The following is a 17,420-nucleotide window of genomic DNA, read 5'->3' as shown; positions in this document are numbered from 1 at the left end:
GAAAGGTCCCCGGTTCGAAACCGGGCGGAAACAAGTGGTCTGAGGTCCATAATGATTCAAATAGTTTACCACTCCAGGGTAAGCCGACAAGAAACACAGCCCTTATTTTAAGTGTTTTTAAAATCCCCTGTGGGGAACATGAAGGGTGGAAAAATGATTGGAACCATTTTCCTGTTTGACCGCTAGTTTTTAATGGGTATTATGGCTCTTTCTGTGGTACTCAATTTGGGATATTATGTGAGGGAGTCTTGTGGGCATTCCTAATATTTTCCACGACTTCCTCTTTTTGTATTGTAGTTTCAGTAGTGTAGTGGTTATCACGTTCGCCTCACACGCGAAAGGTCATATTCAATATTTCCCAATGCCCAGAGGCTAGCATTTGGTTTGAAACAGTTGTGGTTTATCTAAACCTTGCTGTCTACCTCTCCGACCTGTGGATCAATGTTGCCGTTTTTTTGGGGACCTCCACCGTGCGATCTGTATGAATGTGAACAGACTGACAGCTTCTCTGAGCCAGGCAAATGCATTTATCAGGGTCATTGTAATGGATATATCCAAAGAAATGGCAATATAATCCAAGGTAAAACAAACAAAAATGTAGATCGTTTTCTGTCATTTCAGCTGCTTGATGTGATTGTGTGATAGATTTAGTTGGCTGGCTAGCAAAGGAATAGAAGCTAGCCTGCATAGGTACAGTGCATTCGGAAAGTTTTCAGACCCCTTACTTTTTTCCACATTTTGTTACATTACAGACTTATACTAAAATGGACGAAATAAAATAAAATCTATCTACACACAATGCCCCATAATGACAAAGCGATAACATATCGTTTTTATTAATAAAACAGATATTTTAAAAATACCTCATAATTCCCGGCTTCTCAAGCCTTATTGCTTAATTAATGGACTAAGTAATTTCAGATTTTCAATAGGTTCTGAGAACGATAAATGTCCCACCCCGCCAAAGTCAGCCACACCCTTAGTATTCCACTCATTAGTTTTCCGTAGTGTAGTGGTTATCACGTTCGCCTCACACGCGAAAGGTCCCCGGTTCGAAACCGGGCGGAAACAAATTTGAACAAATTGGACAGTAAGCCTATTCACTCAGGGCTCTGTCCCAATTTTGGAATTCATGCTTTTTCTTTGCACTTCTCAGTAATTGGTATTCAGACTTACCTTTTTTAGTCGCGTAACGCATTCTGCATGTGTGGCTAGCTTGGGCGCTCTGAATATATTCCTGCTACGTGTGGTCTGAGGTCCATAATGATTCAAATAGTTTACCACTCCAGGGTAAGCCGACAAGAAACACAGCCCTCATTTTAAGTGTTTTTAAAATCCCCTGTGGGGAACATGAAGGGTGGAAAAATGATTGGAACCATTTTCCTGTTTGACCGCTAGTTTTTAATGGGTATTATGTCTCTTTCTGTGGTACTCACTTTGGGATATTATGTGAGGTAGTCTTGTGGGCATTCCTAATATTTTCCACGACTTCCTCTTTTTGTATTGTAGTTTCAGTAGTGTAGTGGTTATCACGTTCGCCTCACACGCGAAAGGTCATATTCAATATTTCCCAATGCCCAGAGGCTAGCATTTGGTTTGAAACAGTTGTGGTTTATCTAAACCTTGCTGTCTACCTCTCCGACCTGTGGATCAATGTTGCCGTTTTTTTGGGGACCTCCACCGTGCGATCTGTATGAATGTGAACAGACTGACAGCTTCTCTGAGCCAGGCAAATGCATTTATCAGGGTCATTGTAATGGATATATCCAAAGAAATGGCAATATAATCCAAGGTAAAACAAACAAAAATGTAGATCGTTTTCTGTCATTTCAGCTGCTTGATGTGATTGTGTGATAGATTTAGTTGGCTGGCTAGCAAAGGAATAGAAGCTAGCCTGCATAGGTACAGTGCATTCGGAAAGTTTTCAGACCCCTTACTTTTTTCCACATTTTGTTACATTACAGACTTATACTAAAATGGACGAAATAAAATAAAATCTATCTACACACAATGCCCCATAATGACAAAGCGATAACATATCGTTTTTATTAATAAAACAAATATTTTAAAAATACCTCATAATTCCCGGCTTCTCAAGCCTTATTGCTTAATTAATGGACTAAGTAATTTCAGATTTTCAATAGGTTCTGAGAACGATAAATGTCCCACCCCGCCAAAGTCAGCCACACCCTTAGTATTCCACTCATTAGGTTTCCGTAGTGTAGTGGTTATCACGTTCGCCTCACACGCGAAAGGTCCCCGGTTCGAAACCGGGCGGAAACAAATTTGAACAAATTGGACAGTAAGCCTATTCACTTAGGGCTCGGTCCCAATTTCGGAATTCACGCTTTTCCTTCGCACTTCTCAGTATTTGGTATTCAGACTTACCTTTTTTGTCGCGTAACGCACTCTGCATGTGTGGCTAGCTTGGGTGCTCTGAAAATATTCCTGCTACGTGTGGTCTGAGGTCCATAATGATTCCAATAGTTTACCAGTCCAGGGTAAGCCGACAAGAAACACAGCCCTTATTTTAAGTGTTTTTAAAATCCCCTGTGGGGAACATGAAGGGTGGAAAAATGATTGGAACCATTTTCCTGTTTGACCGCTAGTTTTTAATGGGTATTATGGCTCTTTCTGTGGTACTCACTTTGGGATATTATGTGAGGTAAACTTGTGGGCATTCCTAATATTTTCCACGACATCCTCTTTTTGTATTGTAGTTTCAGTAGTGTAGTGGTTATCACGTTCGCCTCACACGCGAAAGGTCATATTCAATATTTCCCAATGCCCAGAGGCTAGCATTTGGTTTGAAACAGTTGTGGTTTATCTAAACCTTGCTGTCTACCTCTCCGACCTGTGGATCAATGTTGCCGTTTTTTTGGGGACCTCCACCGTGCGATCTGTATGAATGTGAACAGACTGACAGCTTCTCTGAGCCAGGCAAATGCATTTATCAGGGTCATTGTAATGGATATATCCAAAGAAATGGCAATATAATCCAAGGTAAAACAAACAAAAATGTAGATCGTTTTCTGTCATTTCAGCTGCTTGATGTGATTGTGTGATAGATTTAGTTGGCTGGCTAGCAAAGGAATAGAAGCTAGCCTGCATAGGTACAGTGCATTCGGAAAGTTTTCAGACCCCTTACTTTTTCCACATTTTGTTACATTACAGACTTATACTAAAATGGACGAAATAAAATAAAATCTATCTACACACAATGCCCCATAATGACAAAGCGATAACATATCGTTTTTATTAATAAAACAAATATTTTAAAAATACCTCATAATTCCCGGCTTCTCAAGCCTTATTGCTTAATTAATGGACTAAGTAATTTCAGATTTTCAATAGGTTCTGAGAACGATAAATGTCCCACCCCGCCAAAGTCAGCCACACCCTTAGTATTCCACTCATTAGGTTTCCGTAGTGTAGTGGTTATCACGTTCGCCTCACACGCGAAAGGTCCCCGGTTCGAAACCGGGCGGAAACAAATTTGAACAAATTGGACAGTAAGCCTATTCACTAAGGGCTCGGTCCCAATTTTGGAATTCATGCTTTTCCTTCGCACTTCTCAGTATTTGGTATTCAGACTTACCTTTTTTGTCGCGTAACGCATTCTGCATGTGTGGCTAGCTTGGGCGCTCTGAATATATTCCTGCTACGTGTGGTCTGAGGTCCATAATGATTCAAATAGTTTACCACTCCAGGGTAAGCCGACAAGAAACACAGCCCTTATTTTAAGTGTTTTTAAAATCCCCTGTGGGGAACATGAAGGGTGGAAAAATGATTGGAACCATTTTCCTGTTTGACCGCTAGTTTTTAATGGGTATTATGGCTCTTTCTGTGGTACTCACTTTGGGATATTATGTGAGGTAAACTTGTGGGCATTCCTAATATTTTCCACGACTTCCTCTTTTTGTATTGTAGTTTCAGTAGTGTAGTGGTTATCACGTTCGCCTCACACGCGAAAGGTCATATTCAATATTTCCCAATGCCCAGAGGCTAGCATTTGGTTTGAAACAGTTGTGGTTTATCTAAACCTTGCTGTCTACCTCTCCGACCTGTGGATCAATGTTGCCGTTTTTTTGGGGACCTCCACCGTGCGATCTGTATGAATGTGAACAGACTGACAGCTTCTCTGAGCCAGGCAAATGCATTTATCAGGGTCATTGTAATGGATATATCCAAAGAAATGGCAATATAATCCAAGGTAAAACAAACAAAAATGTAGATCGTTTTCTGTCATTTCAGCTGCTTGATGTGATTGTGTGATAGATTTAGTTGGCTGGCTAGCAAAGGAATAGAAGCTAGCCTGCATAGGTACAGTGCATTCGGAAAGGTTTCAGACCCCTTACTTTTTTCCACATTTTGTTACATTACAGACTTATACTAAAATGGACGAAATAAAATAAAATCTATCTACACACAATGCCCCATAATGACAAAGCGATAACATATCGTTTTTATTAATAAAACAGATATTTTAAAAATACCTCATAATTCCCGGCTTCTCAAGCCTTATTGCTTAATTAATGGACTAAGTAATTTCAGATTTTCAACAGGTTCTGAGAACGATAAATGTCCCACCCCGCCAAAGTCAGCCACACCATTAGTATTCCACACATTAGGTTTCCGTAGTGTAGTGGTTATCACGTTCGCCTTACACGCGAAAGGTCCCCGGTTCGAAACCGGGCGGAAACTAATTTGTCCAAATTGGACAGTAAGCCTATTCACTAAGGGCTCGGTCCCAATTTTGGAATTCATGCTTTTCCTTCGCACTTCTCAGTATTTGGTATTCAGACTTACCTTTTTTGTCGCGTAACGCATTCTGCATGTGTGGCTAGCTTGGGCGCTCTGAATATATTCCTGCTACGTGTGGTCTGAGGTCCATAATGATTCAAATAGTTTACCACTCCAGGGTAAGCCGACAAGAAACACAGCCCTTATTTTAAGTGTTTTTAAAATCCCCTGTGGGGAACATGAAGGGTGGAAAAATGATTGGAACCATTTTCCTGTTTGACCGCTAGTTTTTAATGGGTATTATGGCTCTTTCTGTGGTACTCAATTTGGGATATTATGTGAGGTAGTCTTGTGGGCATTCCTAATATTTTCCACGACTTCCTCTTTTTGTATTGTAGTTTCAGTAGTGTAGTGGTTATCACGTTCGCCTCACACGCGAAAGGTCATATTCAATATTTCCCAATGCCCAGAGGCTAGCATTTGGTTTGAAACAGTTGTGGTTTATCTAAACCTTGCTGTCTACCTCTCCGACCTGTGGATCAATGTTGCCGTTTTTTTGGGGACCTCCACCGTGCGATCTGTATGAATGTGAACAGACTGACAGCTTCTCTGAGCCAGGCAAATGCATTTATCAGGGTCATTGTAATGGATATATCCAAAGAAATGGCAATATAATCCAAGGTAAAACAAACAAAAATGTAGATCGTTTTCTGTCATTTCAGCTGCTTGATGTGATTGTGTGATAGATTTAGTTGGCTGGCTAGCAAAGGAATAGAAGCTAGCCTGCATAGGTACAGTGCATTCGGAAAGGTTTCAGACCCCTTACTTTTTTCCACATTTTGTTACATTACAGACTTATACTAAAATGGACGAAATAAAATAAAATCTATCTACACACAATGCCCCATAATGACAAAGCGATAACATATCGTTTTTATTAATAAAACAGATATTTTAAAAATACCTCATAATTCCCGGCTTCTCAAGCCTTATTGCTTAATTAATGGACTAAGTAATTTCAGATTTTCAACAGGTTCTGAGAACGATAAATGTCCCATCCCGCCAAAGTCAGCCACACCATTAGTATTCCACTCATTAGGTTTCCGTAGTGTAGTGGTTATCACGTTCGCCTTACAAGCGAAAGGTCCCCGGTTCGAAACTGGGCGGAAACTAATTTGTCCAAATTGGACAGTAAGCCTATTCACTAAGGGCTCGGTCCCATTTTTGGAATTCATGCTTTTCCTTCGCACTTCTCAGTATTTGGTATTCAGACTTACCTTTTTTGTCGCGTAACGCATTCTGCATGTGTGGCTAGCTTGGGCGCTCTGAATATATTCCTGCTACGTGTGGTCTGAGGTCCATAATGATTCAAATAGTTTACCACTCCAGGGTAAGCCGACAAGAAACACAGCCCTTATTTGAAGTGTTTTTAAAATCCCCTGTGGGGAACATGAAGGGTGGAAAAATGATTGGAACCATTTTCCTGTTTGACCGCTAGTTTTTAATGGGTATTATGGCTCTTTCTGTGGTACTCAATTTGGGATATTATGTGAGGTAGTCTTGTGGGCATTCCTAATATTTTCCACGACTTCCTCTTTTTGTATTGTAGTTTCAGTAGTGTAGTGGTTATCACGTTCGCCTCACACGCGAAAGGTCATATTCAATATTTCCCAATGCCCAGAGGCTAGCATTTGGTTTGAAACAGTTGTGGTTTATCTAAACCTTGCTGTCTACCTCTCCGACCTGTGGATCAATGTTGCCGTTTTTTGGGGGACCTCCACCGTGCGATCTGTATGAATGTGAACAGACTGACAGCTTCTCTGAGCCAGGCAAATGCATTTATCAGGGTCATTGTAATGGATATATCCAAAGAAATGGCAATATAATCCAAGGTAAAACAAACAAAAATGTAGATCGTTTTCTGTCATTTCAGCTGCTTGATGTGATTGTGTGATAGATTTAGTTGGCTGGCTAGCAAAGGAATAGAAGCTAGCCTGCATAGGTACAGTGCATTCGGAAAGGTTTCAGACCCCTTACTTTTTTCCACATTTTGTTACATTACAGACTTATACTAAAATGGACGAAATAAAATAAAATCTATCTACACACAATGCCCCATAATGACAAAGCGATAACATATCGTTTTTATTAATAAAACAAATATTTAAAAAATACCTCATAATTCCCGGCTTCTCAAGCCTTATTGCTTAATTAATGGACTAAGTAATTTCAGATTTTCAATAGGTTCTGAGAACGATAAATGTCCCACCCCGCCAAAGTCAGCCACACCCTTAGTATTCCACTCATTAGGTTTCCGTAGTGTAGTGGTTATCACGTTCGCCTTACACGTGAAAGGTCCCCGGTTCGAAACCGGGCGGAAACTAATTTGTCCAAATTGGACAGTAAGCCTATTCACTAAGGGCTCGGTCCCAATTTTGGAATTCATGCTTTTCCTTCGCACTTCTCAGTATTTGGTATTCAGACTTACCTTTTTTGTCGCGTAACGCATTCTGCATGTGTGGCTAGCTTGGGCGCTCTGAATATATTCCTGCTACGTGTGGTCTGAGGTCCATAATGATTCAAATAGTTTACCACTCCAGGGTAAGCCGACAAGAAACACAGCCCTTATTTTAAGTGTTTTTAAAATCCCCTGTGGGGAACATGAAGGGTGGAAAAATGATTGGAACCATTTTCCTGTTTGACCGCTAGTTTTTAATGGGTATTATGGCTCTTTCTGTGGTACTCAATTTGGGATATTATGTGAGGTAGTCTTGTGGGCATTCCTAATATTTTCCACGACTTCCTCTTTTTGTATTGTAGTTTCAGTAGTGTAGTGGTTATCACGTTCGCCTCACACGCGAAAGGTCATATTCAATATTTCCCAATGCCCAGAGGCTAGCATTTGGTTTGAAACAGTTGTGGTTTATCTAAACCTTGCTGTCTACCTCTCCGACCTGTGGATCAATGTTGCCGTTTTTTGGGGGACCTCCACCGTGCGATCTGTATGAATGTGAACAGACTGACAGCTTCTCTGAGCCAGGCAAATGCATTTATCAGGGTCATTGTAATGGATATATCCAAAGAAATGGCAATATAATCCAAGGTAAAACAAACAAAAATGTAGATCGTTTTCTGTCATTTCAGCTGCTTGATGTGATTGTGTGATAGATTTAGTTGGCTGGCTAGCAAAGGAATAGAAGCTAGCCTGCATAGGTACAGTGCATTCGGAAAGTTTTCAGACCCCTTACTTTTTTCCACATTTTGTTACATTACAGACTTATACTAAAATGGACGAAATAAAATAAAATCTATCTACACACAATGCCCCATAATGACAAAGCGATAACATATCGTTTTTATTAATAAAACAAATATTTAAAAAATACCTCATAATTCCCGGCTTCTCAAGCCTTATTGCTTAATTAATGGACTAAGTAATTTCAGATTTTCAATAGGTTCTGAGAACGATAAATGTCCCACCCCGCCAAAGTCAGCCACACCCTTAGTATTCCACTCATTAGGTTTCCGTAGTGTAGTGGTTATCACGTTCGCCTCACACGCGAAAGGTCCCCGGTTCGAAACCGGGCGGAAACAAATTTGAACAAATTGGACAGTAAGCCTATTCACTAAGGGCTCTGTCCCAATTTTGGAATTCATGCTTTTCCTTCGCACTTCTCAGTATTTGGTATTCAGACTTACCTTTTTTGTCGCGTAACGCATTCTGCATGTGTGGCTAGCTTGGGCGCTCTGAATATATTCCTGCTACGTGTGGTCTGAGGTCCATAATGATTCAAATAGTTTACCACTCCAGGGTAAGCCGACAAGAAACACAGCCCTTATTTGAAGTGTTTTTAAAATCCCCTGTGGGGAACATGAAGGGTGGAAAAATGATTGGAACCATTTTCCTGTTTGACCGCTAGTTTCTAATGGGTATTATGGCTCTTTCTGTGGTACTCAATTTGGGATATTATGTGAGGGAGTCTTGTGGGCATTCCTAATATTTTCCACGACTTCCTCTTTTTGTATTGTAGTTTCAGTAGTGTAGTGGTTATCACGTACACGCGTCATATTCCATAGTAGTGGTTATCACGTTAGCCACGGGTAGTGGGTTCACGCCACCCATACGAAAGGTCATATTCAATATTTCCCAATGCCCAGAGGCTAGCATTTGGTTTGAAACAGTTGTGGTTTATCTAAACCTTGCTGTCTACCTCTCCGACCTGTGGATCAATGTTGCCGTTTTTTGGGGACCTCCACCGTGCGATCTGTATGAATGTGAACAGACTGACAGCTTCTCTGAGCCAGGCAAATGCATTTATCAGGGTCATTGTAATGGATATATCCAAAGAAATGGCAATATAATCCAAGGTAAAACAAACAAAAATGTAGATCGTTTTCTGTCATTTCAGCTGCTTGATGTGATTGTGTGATAGATTTAGTTGGCTGGCTAGCAAAGGAATAGAAGCTAGCCTGCATAGGTACAGTGCATTCGGAAAGTTTTCAGACCCCTTACTTTTTCCACATTTTGTTACATTACAGACTTATACTAAAATGGACGAAATAAAATAAAATCTATCTACACACAATGCCCCATAATGACAAAGCGATAACATATCGTTTTTATTAATAAAACAGATATTTTAAAAATACCTCATAATTCCCGGCTTCTCAAGCCTTATTGCTTAATTAATGGACTAAGTAATTTCAGATTTTCAATAGGTTCTGAGAACGATAAATGTCCCACCCCGCCAAAGTCAGCCACACCCTTAGTATTCCACTCATTAGGTTTCCGTAGTGTAGTGGTTATCACGTTCGCCTCACACGCGAAAGGTCCCCAGGCGGAAACAAATTTGAACAAATTGGACAGTAAGCCTATTCACTAAGGGCTCGGTCCCAATTTTGGAATTCATGCTTTTCCTTCGCACTTCTCAGTATTTGGTATTCAGACTTACCTTTTTTGTCGCGTAACGCATTCTGCATGTGTGGCTAGCTTGGGCGCTCTGAATATATTCCTGCTACGTGTGGTCTGAGGTCCATAATGATTCAAATAGTTTACCACTCCAGGGTAAGCCGACAAGAAACACAGCCCTTATTTTAAGTGTTTTTAAAATCCCCTGTGGGGAACATGAAGGGTGGAAAAATGATTGGAACCATTTTCCTGTTTGACCGCTAGTTTTTAATGGGTATTATGGCTCTTTCTGTGGTACTCAATTTGGGATATTATGTGAGGGAGTCTTGTGGGCATTCCTAATATTTTCCACGACTTCCTCTTTTTGTATTGTAGTTTCAGTAGTGTAGTGGTTATCACGTTCGCCTCACACGCGAAAGGTCATATTCAATATTTCCCAATGCCCAGAGGCTAGCATTTGGTTTGAAACAGTTGTGGTTTATCTAAACCTTGCTGTCTACCTCTCCGACCTGTGGATCAATGTTGCCGTTTTTTTGGGGACCTCCACCGTGCGATCTGTATGAATGTGAACAGACTGACAGCTTCTCTGAGCCAGGCAAATGCATTTATCAGGGTCATTGTAATGGATATATCCAAAGAAATGGCAATATAATCCAAGGTAAAACAAACAAAAATGTAGATCGTTTTCTGTCATTTCAGCTGCTTGATGTGATTGTGTGATAGATTTAGTTGGCTGGCTAGCAAAGGAATAGAAGCTAGCCTGCATAGGTACAGTGCATTCGGAAAGTTTTCAGACCCCTTACTTTTTTCCACATTTTGTTACATTACAGACTTATACTAAAATGGACGAAATAAAATAAAATCTATCTACACACAATGCCCCATAATGACAAAGCGATAACATATCGTTTTTATTAATAAAACAGATATTTTAAAAATACCTCATAATTCCCGGCTTCTCAAGCCTTATTGCTTAATTAATGGACTAAGTAATTTCAGATTTTCAATAGGTTCTGAGAACGATAAATGTCCCACCCCGCCAAAGTCAGCCACACCCTTAGTATTCCACTCATTAGGTTTCCGTAGTGTAGTGGTTATCACGTTCGCCTCACACGCGAAAGGTCCCCGGTTCGAAACCGGGCGGAAACAAATTTGAACAAATTGGACAGTAAGCCTATTCACTAAGGGCTCGGTCCCAATTTCGGAATTCATGCTTTTCCTTCGCACTTCTCAGTATTTGGTATTCAGACTTACCTTTTTTGTCGCGTAACGCATTCTGCATGTGTGGCTAGCTTGGGCGCTCTGAATATATTCCTGCTACGTGTGGTCTGAGGTCCATAATGATTCAAATAGTTTACCACTCCAGGGTAAGCCGACAAGAAACACAGCCCTTATTTTAAGTGTTTTTAAAATCCCCTGTGGGGAACATGAAGGGTGGAAAAATGATTGGAACCATTTTCCTGTTTGACCGCTAGTTTTTAATGGGTATTATGGCTCTTTCTGTGGTACTCAATTTGGGATATTATGTGAGGGAGTCTTGTGGGCATTCCTAATATTTTCCACGACTTCCTCTTTTTGTATTGTAGTTTCAGTAGTGTAGTGGTTATCACGTTCGCCTCACACGCGAAAGGTCATATTCAATATTTCCCAATGCCCAGAGGCTAGCATTTGGTTTGAAACAGTTGTGGTTTATCTAAACCTTGCTGTCTACCTCTCCGACCTGTGGATCAATGTTGCCGTTTTTTGGGGACCTCCACCGTGCGATCTGTATGAATGTGAACAGACTGACAGCTTCTCTGAGCCAGGCAAATGCATTTATCAGGGTCATTGTAATGGATATATCCAAAGAAATGGCAATATAATCCAAGGTAAAACAAACAAAAATGTAGATCGTTTTCTGTCATTTCAGCTGCTTGATGTGATTGTGTGATAGATTTAGTTGGCTGGCTAGCAAAGGAATAGAAGCTAGCCTGCATAGGTACAGTGCATTCGGAAAGTTTTCAGACCCCTTACTTTTTTCCACATTTTGTTACATTACAGACTTATACTAAAATGGACGAAATAAAATAAAATCTATCTACACACAATGCCCCATAATGACAAAGCGATAACATATCGTTTTTATTAATAAAAAAAATATTTTAAAAATACCTCATAATTTCCGGCTTCTCAAGCCTTATTGCTTAATTAATGGACTAAGTAATTTCAGATCTTTAATAGGTTCTGAGAACGATAAATGTTCCACCCCGCCAAAGTCAGCCACACCCTTAGTATTCCACTCATTAGGTTTCCGTAGTGTAGTGGTTATCACGTTCGCCTTACACGCGAAAGGTCCCCGGTTCGAAACCGGGCTGAAACAAATTTGAACAAATTGGACAGTAAGCCTATTCACTAAGGGCTCTGTCCCAATTTTGGAATTCATGCTTTTCCTTCGCACTTCTCAGTATTTGGTATTCAGACTTACCTATTTTGTCGCGTAACTCATTCTGCATGTGTGGCTAGCTTGGGCGCTCTGAATATATTCCTGCTACGTGTGGTCTGAGGTCCATAATGATTCAAATAGTTTACCACTCCAGGGTAAGCCGACAAGAAACACAGCCCTTATTTTAAGTGTTTTTAAAATCCCCTGTGGGGAACATGAAGGGTGGAAAAATTATTGGAACCATTTTCCTGTTTGACCGCTAGTTTTTAATGGGTATTATGGCTCTTTCTGTGGTACTCAATTTGGGATATTATGTGAGGTAAGTCTTGTGGGCATTCCTAATATTTTCCACGACTTCCTCTTTTTGTATTGTAGTTTCAGTAGTGTAGTGGTTATCACGTTCGCCTCACACGCGAAAGGTCATATTCAATATTTCCCAATGCCCAGAGGCTAGCATTTGGTTTGAAACAGTTGTGGTTTATCTAAACCTTGCTGTCTACCTCTCCGGCCTGTGGATCAATGTTGCCGTTTTTTGGGGACCTCCACCGTGCGATCTGTATGAATGTGAACAGACTGACAGCTTCTCTGAGCCAGGCAAATTCATTTATCAGGGTCATTGTAATGGATATATCCAAAGAAATGGCAATATAATCCAAGGTAAAACAAACAAAAATGTAGATCGTTTTCTGTCATTTCAGCTGCTTGATGTGATTGTGTGATAGATTTAGTTGGCTGGCTAGCAAAGGAAAATAAGCTAGCCTGCATAGGTACAGTGCATTCGGAAAGTTTTCAGGCCCCTTACTTTTTTCCACATTTTGTTACGTTACAGACTTATACTAAAATGGATGAAATAAAATAAAATCTATCTACACACAATACCCCATAATGACAAAGCAATAACATATAGTTTTTATTAATCAAACAAATATTTTAAAAATACCTCATAATTCCCGGCTTCTCAAGCCTTATTGCTTAATTAATGGACTAAGTAATTTCTGATTTTCAATTGGTTCTGAGAGCGATAAATGCCCCACCCAGCCAAAGTCAGCCACACCCTTAGTATTCCACTCATCAGGTTTCCGTAGTGTAGTGGTTATCACGTTCGCCTAACACGCGAAAGGTCCCTGGTTCGAGACCGGGCGGAAACAATTTTTAACAAATTGGACAGTAAGCCTATTCACTTAGGGCTTGGTCCCAATTTCGGAATTCATGCTTTTCCTTCGCACTTCTCAGTATTTGGTATTCAGACTTACCTTTTTTGTCGCGTAACGCACTCTGCATGTGTGGCTAGCTTGGGCGCTCTGAATATATTCCTGCTTCGTGTGGTCTGAGGTCCATAATGATTCAAATAGTTTACCAGTCCAGGGTAAGCCGACAAGAAACACAGCCCTTATTTTAAGTGTTTTTAAAATCCCCTGTGGGGAACATGAAGGGTGGAAAAATGATTGGAACCATTTTCCTGTTTGACCGCTAGTTTTTAATGGGTATTATGGCTCTTTCTGTGGTACTCACTTTGGGATATTATGTGAGGTAAACTTGTGGGCATTCCTAATATTTTCCACGACTTCCTCTTTTTGTATTGTAGTTTCAGTAGTGTAGTGGTTATCACGTTCGCCTCACACGCGAAAGGTCATATTCAATATTTCCCAATGCCCAGAGGCTAGCATTTGGTTTGAAACAGTTGTGGTTTATCTAAACCTTGCTGTCTACCTCTCCGGCCTGTGGATCAATGTTGCCGTTTTTTTGGGGACCTCCACCGTGCGATCTGTATGAATGTGAACAGACTGACAGCTTCTCTGAGCCAGGCAAATGCATTTATCAGGGTCATTGTAATGGATATATCCAAAGAAATGGCAATATAATCCAAGGTAAAACAAACAAAAATGTAGATCGTTTTCTGTCATTTCAGCTGCTTGATGTGATTGTGTGATAGATTTAGTTGGCTGGCTAGCAAAGGAAAAGAAGCTAGCCTGCATAGGTACAGTGCATTCGGAAAGTTTTCAGGCCCCTTACTTTTTTCCACATTTTGTTACGTTACAGACTTATACTAAAATGGATGAAATAAAATAAAATCTATCTACACACAATACCCCATAATGACAAAGCAATAACATATAGTTTTTATTAATCAAACAAATATTTTAAAAATACCTCATAATTCCCGGCTTCTCAAGCCTTATTGCTTAATTAATGGACTAAGTAATTTCTGATTTTCAATTGGTTCTGAGAGCGATAAATGCCCCACCCAGCCAAAGTCAGCCACACCCTTAGTATTCCACTCATCAGGTTTCCGTAGTGTAGTGGTTATCACGTTCGCCTAACACGCGAAAGGTCCCCGGTTCGAGACCGTGCGGAAACAATTTTTAACAAATTGGACAGTAAGCCTATTCACTTAGGGCTCGGTCCCAATTTCGGAATTCATGCTTTTCCTTCGCACTTCTCAGTATTTGGTATTCAGACTTACCTTTTTTGTCGCGTAACGCACTCTGCATGTGTGGCTAGCTTGGGCGCTCTGAATATATTCCTGCTATGTGTGGTCTGAGGTCCATAATGATTCAAATAGTTTACCACTCCAGGGTAAGCCGACAAGAAACACAGCCCTTATTTTAAGTGTTTTTAAAATCCCCTGTGGGGAACATGAAGGGTGGAAAAATGATTGGAACCATTTTCCTGTTTGACCGCTAGTTTTTAATGGGTATTGTGGCTCTTTCTGTGGTACTCACTTTGGGATATTATGTGAGGTAGTCTTGTGGGCATTCCTAATATTTTCCACGACTTCCTCTTTTTGTATTGTAGTTTCAGTAGTGTAGTGGTTATCACGTTCGCCTCACACGCGAAAGGTCATATTCAATATTTCCCAATGCCCAGAGGCTAGCATTTGGTTTGAAACAGTTGTGGTTTATCTAAACCTTGCTGTCTACCTCTCCGACCTGTGGATCAATGTTGCCGTTTTTTTGGGGACCTCCACCGTGCGATCTGTATGAATGTGAACAGACTGACAGCTTCTCTGAGCCAGGCAAATGCATTTATCAGGGTCATTGTAATGGATATATCCAAAGAAATGGCAATATAATCCAAGGTAAAACAAACAAAAATGTAGATCGTTTTCTGTCATTTCAGCTGCTTGATGTGATTGTGTGATAGATTTAGTTGGCTGGCTAGCAAAGGAATAGAAGCTAGCCTGCATAGGTACAGTGCATTCGGAAAGTTTTCAGACCCCTTACTTTTTTCCACATTTTGTTACATTACAGACTTATACTAAAATGGACGAAATAAAATAAAATCTATCTACACACAATGCCCCATAATGACAAAGCGATAACATATCGTTTTTATTAATAAAACAGATATTTTAAAAATACCTCATAATTCCCGGCTTCTCAAGCCTTATTGCTTAATTAATGGACTAAGTAATTTCAGATTTTCAATAGGTTCTGAGAACGATAAATGTCCCACCCCGCCAAAGTCAGCCACACCCTTAGTAGTCTGGTCATCAGGTTTCCGTAGTGTAGTGGTTATCACGTTCGCCTAACACGCGAAAGGTCCCCGGTTCGAAACCGTGCGGAAACAATTTTTAACAAATTGGACAGTAAGCCTATTCACTAAGGGCTCGGTCCCAATTTCGAATTCATGCTTTTCCTTCGCACTTCTCAGTATTTGGTATTCAGACTTACCTTTTTTGTCGGGTAACGCATTCTGCATGTGTGCCTAGCTTGGGCGCTCTGAATATATTCCTGCTATGTGTGGTCTGAGGTCCATAATGATTCAAATAGTTTACCACTCCAGGGTAAGCCGACAAGAAACACAGCCCTTATTTTAAGTGTTTTTAAAATCCCCTGTGGGGAACATGAAGGGTGGAAAAATGATTGGAACCATTTTCCGAAGGTTTAACTTGTACCCTCGACCTTTCCCCCGTCTTCTCCTTGTCAGTTTCACCTTTCGAACGGCTGTAGCACTCCTCCTTTTTCCCAGGTTTTCTCCCCTTTGTTTCTTCAACTTTTCCACAAGTCCTTCCTCATTAGCTACTGAAATACGTTTTTTTATTTTTGTACTTGACGCCTATCAACCTCCCGTCCCCGTCCGTATATTTGAAACCCCCAATCCTATGAGGTGTAATCATACCTTTCTAGAACTCACCTGCGGTTGTGCACCTGACATCTTTCTCCATAGGGTCTTCTTCTTTGGTATCATGGTGTTCGCACATTTTGTTTGTGCATGCGGTCATCTACTCTGCGGTAGTGTGTGATAAATCACATTAGATTTAGTGATACACAAAAAAGAAGGAAGGGGGAAAGGAAAAATTGTACCACCAACTAACCCTACACTACACCGCTATTACATACCACCAACTAACCCTAGACTTATTACATACTACATACCACCAATTAACCCTACACTACACCGCTATTACATACCACCAACTAACCCTAGACTTATTACATACTACATACCACCACTAACCCTACACTACACCGCTATTACATACCACCAACTAACCCTAGACTTATTACATACTACATACCACCAATTAACCCTACACTACACCGCTATTACATACCACCAACTAACCATACTACACTACACCGCTATTACATACCACCAACTAACCCTAGACTTATTACATACTACATACCACCAATTAACCCTACACTACACCGCTATTACATACCACCAACTAACCCTAGACTTATTACATACTACATACCACCAATTAACCCTACACTACACCGCTATTACATACCACCAACTAACCCTAGACTTATTACATACTACATACCACCAATTAACCCTACACTACACCGCTATTACATACCACCAACTAACCCTAGACTTATTACATACTACATACACCAATTAACCCTACACTACACCGCTATTACATACCACCAACTAACCCTAGACTTATTACATACTACATACCACCAATTAACCCTACACTACACCGCTATTACATACCACCAACTAACCCTAGACTTATTACATACTACATACCACCAATTAACCCTACACTACACCGCTATTACATACCACCAACTAACCCTAGACTTATTACATATTACATACCACCAACTAACCCTACACTACACCGCTATTACATACCACCAACTAACCCTAGACTTATTACATACTACATACCACCAATTAACCCTACACTACACCGCTATTACATACCACCAACTAACCCTAGACTTATTACATACTACATACCACCAATTAACCCTACACTACACCGCTATTACATACCACCAACTAACCCAAGACTTATTACATATTACATACCACCAATTAACCCTACACTACACCGCTATTACATACCACCAACTAACCCTAGACTTATTACATACT

The 17,420-nt window shown here is 40.4% G+C and overlaps 12 non-coding genes across 12 annotated transcripts; all 12 read left to right on the top strand.

Annotated features, from left to right (window-relative positions):
* The first annotated feature begins 997 nt into the window (after positions 1-997).
* Positions 998-1,071, top strand: trnav-cac (transfer RNA valine (anticodon CAC)). The gene has a single exon. It is a non-coding gene; the product is annotated as a tRNA-Val (tRNA).
* A 1,139-nt stretch (positions 1,072-2,210) lies between these two features.
* On the top strand, positions 2,211-2,283 carry trnav-cac (transfer RNA valine (anticodon CAC)). Its single transcript has one exon. It is a non-coding gene; the product is annotated as a tRNA-Val (tRNA).
* Positions 2,284-3,420: 1,137 nt separating this feature from the next.
* Positions 3,421-3,493, top strand: trnav-cac (transfer RNA valine (anticodon CAC)). Its single transcript has one exon. It is a non-coding gene; the product is annotated as a tRNA-Val (tRNA).
* Positions 3,494-4,631: 1,138 nt separating this feature from the next.
* trnav-uac (transfer RNA valine (anticodon UAC)) lies at positions 4,632-4,704 on the top strand. The gene has a single exon. It is a non-coding gene; the product is annotated as a tRNA-Val (tRNA).
* Positions 4,705-5,842: 1,138 nt separating this feature from the next.
* trnav-uac (transfer RNA valine (anticodon UAC)) lies at positions 5,843-5,915 on the top strand. The gene has a single exon. It is a non-coding gene; the product is annotated as a tRNA-Val (tRNA).
* Positions 5,916-7,053: 1,138 nt separating this feature from the next.
* On the top strand, positions 7,054-7,126 carry trnav-uac (transfer RNA valine (anticodon UAC)). The gene has a single exon. It is a non-coding gene; the product is annotated as a tRNA-Val (tRNA).
* Positions 7,127-8,264: 1,138 nt separating this feature from the next.
* Positions 8,265-8,337, top strand: trnav-cac (transfer RNA valine (anticodon CAC)). The gene has a single exon. It is a non-coding gene; the product is annotated as a tRNA-Val (tRNA).
* A 2,391-nt stretch (positions 8,338-10,728) lies between these two features.
* trnav-cac (transfer RNA valine (anticodon CAC)) lies at positions 10,729-10,801 on the top strand. Its single transcript has one exon. It is a non-coding gene; the product is annotated as a tRNA-Val (tRNA).
* A 1,137-nt stretch (positions 10,802-11,938) lies between these two features.
* trnav-uac (transfer RNA valine (anticodon UAC)) lies at positions 11,939-12,011 on the top strand. The gene has a single exon. It is a non-coding gene; the product is annotated as a tRNA-Val (tRNA).
* A 1,138-nt stretch (positions 12,012-13,149) lies between these two features.
* trnav-aac (transfer RNA valine (anticodon AAC)) lies at positions 13,150-13,222 on the top strand. The gene has a single exon. It is a non-coding gene; the product is annotated as a tRNA-Val (tRNA).
* A 1,138-nt stretch (positions 13,223-14,360) lies between these two features.
* trnav-aac (transfer RNA valine (anticodon AAC)) lies at positions 14,361-14,433 on the top strand. Its single transcript has one exon. It is a non-coding gene; the product is annotated as a tRNA-Val (tRNA).
* A 1,138-nt stretch (positions 14,434-15,571) lies between these two features.
* trnav-aac (transfer RNA valine (anticodon AAC)) lies at positions 15,572-15,644 on the top strand. The gene has a single exon. It is a non-coding gene; the product is annotated as a tRNA-Val (tRNA).
* The last annotated feature ends 1,776 nt before the right edge of the window (positions 15,645-17,420 follow it).

The sequence above is a fragment of the Oncorhynchus keta genome, chromosome 23 (genome assembly GCF_023373465.1).
Source record: "Oncorhynchus keta strain PuntledgeMale-10-30-2019 chromosome 23, Oket_V2, whole genome shotgun sequence".
NCBI classification, from domain to species: domain Eukaryota; kingdom Metazoa; phylum Chordata; class Actinopteri; order Salmoniformes; family Salmonidae; genus Oncorhynchus; species Oncorhynchus keta.
Note: the sequence above shows the minus strand (reverse complement) of the source record. Positions and strands in the feature narration are given on the sequence as shown.